The sequence below is a fragment of the Pelophylax lessonae genome (genome assembly GCF_965119305.1).
Source record: "Pelophylax lessonae genome assembly, chromosome: 10".
Classification (NCBI taxonomy): domain Eukaryota; kingdom Metazoa; phylum Chordata; class Amphibia; order Anura; family Ranidae; genus Pelophylax; species Pelophylax lessonae.
This window is the reverse complement of record NC_138777.1, coordinates 81,672,744-81,678,743: the sequence shown is the minus strand read 5'-3', so window position 1 is coordinate 81,678,743 and position 6,000 is coordinate 81,672,744.

Genomic DNA, 6,000 nt, shown 5'->3' with positions numbered 1-6,000 from the left:
GCGGAAGAGAGTAAAAAGAACCCCAAGAAATTCTTTAAGTATATAAACAGTAAGAAAGCGAGGCCAGAACACATTGGCCCCATAAAAGACGATAAGGGAGTTTTGGCCACAGAGGACAGGAAAAAGGCGGTAGTGTTAAATCATTTTTTCTCTTCAGTCTTCACAAAAGAATTGGGGGGCTACACTAACCCAGCTTGTAAGGCCAAGCTAAATAATACACCACAGGAAGTACCGCCATGGCTAACAGAAGAGAGACTTAGAACTAAACTAGAGAAACTTAACATAAATAAATCACCGGGACCGGATGGCTTGCACCCAAGGGTTCTTAAAGAGCTCAGCCAGGTGATTGCCAGACCATTATTCTTGATCTTTAAGGATAGTTTACAGACGGGTATGGTGCCAGCTGATTGGAAAAAAGCCAACGTGGTACCAATATTTAAAAAGGGGCCGAGATATATCCTGGGTAACTATAGGCCGGTCAGCCTAACATCAGTAGTCTGCAAGATTTTGGAGGGGATGCTAAGGGACCACATACAAGACTTTAGTAATGAAAATTATATTATTAGTAGTAATCAGCATGGATTCATGAAAAATCGTTCTTGTCAAACCAAACTATTAACCTTCTATGATGAAGTGAGCTGCCACCTAGATAAAGGTAAGCCTGTGGATGTGGTGTACCTGGACTTTGCAAAGGCCTTTGACACCGTTCCCCACAAACGCTTACTGTTCAAACTAAGGAAGGTAGGTATGGATCATAAGGTGAGTACCTGGATAGAGAACTGGCTCCAGGGGAGGTTGCAAAGGGTGGTGATTAATGGGGAATACTCAGATTAGACGGTTGTGGAAAGCGGGGTCCCCCAGGGTTCTATCCTGGGGCCAATCCTGTTTAATTTATTCATAAATTATCTAGAGGAGGGGATATCGAGTAAAATCTCAGTTTTTGCGGATGATACTAAACTAAGCATGCCAATATCTTCTGGACAGGATGTGGAAACCTTACAAGCAGACCTGAACAGAATAATGGGGTGGGCAACTACATGGCAGATGAGGTTTAATGTTGAAAAATGTAAAGTAATGCACTTGGGTGCCAGAAAGCAAGCTACTCACTAGGGGGGAACCTCTGGGTGAGTCTAGGATGGAAAAGGACCTAGGGGTACTGGTAGACAATAGACTTGGCAGTGGCATGCAATGGCATGCAATGCAGTGGCATGCAATGCAAGCAAAGCCAACAGAATACTGGCATGTATAAAAAAGGGGATTCATTCCAGAAATAAATAGATTATTCTCCCACTCTACAAGACTCTGGTCCGGCCACATCTGGAGTATGCTGTCCAGTTCTGGGCACCGGTCCTCAGGAAGGATGTGCTGGAACTGGAGAAACTCCAAAGAAGGGCAACAAAAATAATTAGGGGAATGGAGGACATCAGCTATGAGGAAAGGCTACAGTCACTGAACTTATTCTCTATGGAGAAGAGACGATTGAGGGGGGATATGATATCAATGTACAAATACTGTACTGGCGACCCTTGCATAAGGAACAAACTATTCAGAGAAAGGAGATACAATAAGACACGTGGCCACTCACTAAAACTAGAGGAAAGGCGGTTTAACCTTAAAGTGCGTAAGGGGTTCTTCACTGTAAGAGGGGTAAGGATGTGGAATTCTCTTCCACAAGCAGTCGTATCAGCGGGGAGCATTGATAGTTTCAAAAAACTATTAGATGGGCACCTTAGAGACCACAACATACAGGAGTATACAATGTACCGTTAACAGCAAACACACACCATAGGTTGAACTGGATGGACTGATGTATTTTTTCAACCTCACTAACTATGTAACTATGTAGATATTAGACAAGGTTCTAATCACCATATATCATGGGTGGGAAGGATAAACACAGTCAAGATGTTGTCTAAGATTTTGTATAAGTTTCAAATGCTACCAATTTATATTCCACCTGCATTCTTTAGGATTATAAAAACAATATTATTAAAATATATATGGCAAAGAAAGAAGTCCAGGGTGCAGTATGTGGTTCTCACTAGGGACAAGTCACAAGGAGGGTTATCAGCACCAGACATGGAAAGGTATTATAAAGTAGTGATAATTTCACGAATGATAGAATGGACAAAGGGAATTTTAAGGAAAAGATGGGTTGAAATTGAATTTACACAAAACAACACTCAGTTAAATAAAACTATGGATCCCACCAAAATTTAGGGAAATACAACAAGAAACACCTGGAATGACCAAGGTGGTATATACGATTTGGGATACAGTTAATAAACAGTTTAAATGGGAATATAACTCCCCTTTGATATCACTGGAAGGCACAAATTATTTTTCACCGGGAAATGAGAAATACTTTAATAACTGTCAATAACTTCTTACAGCCTCTAGAGGGCAGAGGAGAGCGCACAGAGAGACAGGTGGAGAGCGTGCAGGGGAGACGCTGAGTGAGCGTGGTGTGGAGCTGACTGCTGTCTGAGCTATGAGACTGGAACGTGACCCCCCCCCCCCCCCAGCAGGTGACAGAGAGACCCCCCAATGGGTGACAGAATGACCCTCCTCGGTGAGGGACAGAGAGACCCCCTCCGGCAGGTGACAGTGAGAGGTGGCAGAAGCAGTGACAGTGAGAGCAGGCTGAGGACTGAATCATGTGCACTGATAGGCACGTGAGAGGCAGCGGGGACTGTGAGTGGACGGTGGACAGGGGAATCAACAAGTGATGGGCTAATCAGCTGTTTGAGGGAGTCAGCTGGGATCTGACAGGGATCTGTCAGGGGAACCCCAAAGGTGGGGCTGAGCGGGAGAGGCGGCGGGGAGGGGCCCAGGAGTGACAGGTGGACAAGGCAAGTGGTAGGCACAGACTGAAAAGAGAGAGGCTGCAGGAACAAACAAGCAGACCAGGGGCTGCCAAGCAGGTGGACTGGGAGTACCTTGTGACCGGGTGTACATTAGTGACTGGGAGTACCTTAGTACCTGGGAGTACCTTGTGACTGGGAGTACATTAGTGACTGGGAGTACCTTAATGACCGGGAGTACCCTTGTGACCGGGAGTACCCTTGTGACTGGGAGTACCTTAGTACCTTGGAGTACCTTGTGACTGGGAGTACATTAGTGACTGGGAGTACATTAGTGACTGGGAGTACCTTAGTACCTGGGCGTACCTTAGTGACCGGGAGTACCTTAGTGACCGGGAGTACCTTAGTACCTGGGAGTACCTTAGTACCTGGGAGTACCTTTGTGATCGCGAGTACCCTAGTACCTGGGAGTACCTTGTGACTGGGAGTTGGGAGTACCTTTGTGACTGGGTGCTGAGAGTGACGCGGGGTACTGAGAGTGACGGCAGATAGGGGAATCAACAAGTGCTGGGCTAATCAGCTGATCGAGGGAGACCGGCTGGGATCTGACAAGGATCTTTCAGGGGAAACCCAAGGGTGTGACTAAGTGGGAAAGGCGGCAGGGTGGGGCCCGGGGCCCGGGGTGACAGGTGGACAAGGCAAGCGGTAGGCACAGACTGAAAAGAGAAAAGCTGACAGGGGGAGGCTGCAGGAACAGACAAGCAGACCAGGGGCGGCCAAGCAGGTGGACTGGTAGTACCTTAGTACCTGGGAGTACATTGTGACTGGGAGTACCTTGTGACAGGGAGTACCTTGTGACAGGGAGTACCTTGTGACAGGGAGTACATTAGTGACTGGGAGTACCTTAGTACCTGGGAGTACATTAGTGACTGGGAGTACCTTAGTACCTGGGAGTACCTTGTGACTGGGGGTACCTTCATACCTGGGAGTACCTTCATACCTGGGAGTACCTTAGTACCTGGGAGTACCTTAGTACCTGGGAGTACCTTGTGACAGGGAGTACATTAGTGACTGGGAGTACATTAGTACCTGGGAGTACCTTGTGACTGGGAGTACCTTCATACCTGGGAGTACCTTAGTACCGGGGAGAACCCTTGTGACCGGGAGTACCTTAGTACCTGGGAGTACCTTGTGACTGGGAGTACATTGGTGACTGGGAATACCTTAGTGACTGGGAGTACTTTAGTGACTAGGAGCACCTTAGTGATTACCTTTGTGACTGGGAGTACCTTTGAGCCTGGGAGTACCTTAGCACTGGGTCCTGAGAGTGACACGAAGTACTGGGAGTGACGCTCATTGCTAAGAGTGATGTGGGGCGTTAAAAGTGTGCTGGGTGCTGAGTGTGACACTGAGTGGAACATTGGGCACTGACTGGGACGTGAGGTGCTGAGTGTGATGCTGAGTGGAACCCAGGGTGCTGAGAGAGACACTGAGTGGGACGCAGGGTGCTGAGAGTGACGCAGGTGGCTGAGAGTGCGCTGGGTGCTGAGTGGGAAACGGGGTGCTGAGAGTGGCGCTAAGTGAGATGCGGGTGCTGAGAGTGACGTTGAGTGGGACGCAGAGTGCTGAGAGTGACACAGAGTGCTGAGAGTAACATGGGGTGCTGAGAGTGACTGTGAATTAATTGGAATAGGTATGGCATCAGGGGAGCTTGGAGTAGTGTAGGTAACAAATAGCAGGTCGTTATCCATATTATCCCCATTAGAATAGAGGGTAATAATGTCCAACAGGAATGGGGATGCCACTCAGTGCACATCTTGCTCCATGTATGCGTTCCTTGATGAACCAATCAAGGGTGAAAACTGGTGTGTGAAATGTGAGCGACTTGTTTCTCTGGATGTTTAGATCCTGGATCTAGAAAAAAAAGGTGGTAACACTGCACAGCATCAACAACCTGGAAAGGAGCTTGGACATTACTCAACAGGTGCTGGCGGGGGCCAGCGTAGAGGAGGGTGGAGACATGAAGGCACATAGGCTGGAGGTAGGCAGTTGGGTGACAGATAGAAGAAGGGAAGAGTGCTAGGGAGGTCAGTTCTGAGTTGGTACACCCCAATGAATATACCAAGGTGCATGATGTCGGGGATATAAGCTCAGGGGTGGCAGTGCTGGAGCAGGCGCCCTCTCCTAGCTGCCAGGGGAGTGACGGCTCCAGTGAGGAGGGGGGCAGAGATGCAGGAAAGGTTAGACAAGTAGTGGTAGTAGGGGACTCAATTATTAGGAGGACAGAGAGGGCAATCTGTCAAAAAGACTGTGGTCGCCAAACAGTTCGGCACAGGTTCGGCACATTGCGGATCGGGTGGACAGAATATTGGGCAGGGCTGGGGAGGACCCAGCGGTCATGGTGCACATAGGCAACGACAAAGTAAGAGGAAGGTGGAGAGTCCTAAAAACTATTTTAGGGAATTAGGGAACAAATTGAGGAGAAGGACCTCCAAGGTGGTTTTCTTTGAAATACCACCTGTGCCTTGAGCCACACCAGAGAGGAGCTTAGGAATTTGAAGAAGTGGCAGAGGAACTGGTTCAGGAAGGAGGGGTTCGGGTTCATGGAGAATTGGGCTGACTTCTCAGTTGGTTACCGGCTCTTTAGTAAAGACGGGCTGCACCTTAATGGGGATGGTACAGCTCTATTAGGAAGAAAGATGGCCACAAAGTTGGAGGGGCTTTTAAACTAGGTGTTGAGGGGGAGGGTTCAAAGGTAGTAACAGTCAGCAGTGAGCAAATGACAGAGGGTATTATGGGAGTCAGCAGCGACAATATAACTGTAACATCAACTCCCAGAGTGAATGAGTGGTCAAATCACAAACAAAGCATGGGAAAACTTAATGAGAAATCAAAAATCATACAACACTGAGAGGAGTATACACAAATGCCAGGAGCCTAGCTAACAAAATGGAAGAACTGGAACTGTTGAGGGGGACCTAGAGGTTGTGGGAATAACAGAAACTTGGTTTGACACCTCACATAACTGGATGGCAAATATTCAAGTGTATTCTTGTATAGGAAGGATAGGGAAGGTAAAAGAGGGGGAGGGTTATGTCTCTATATCAAAAATGATGTAAGGGTGGTAGAGAGGACCCATCACTATAAAGTCATACAATAATAATTCAAATATAATATACTAATTGCCAATAATCTA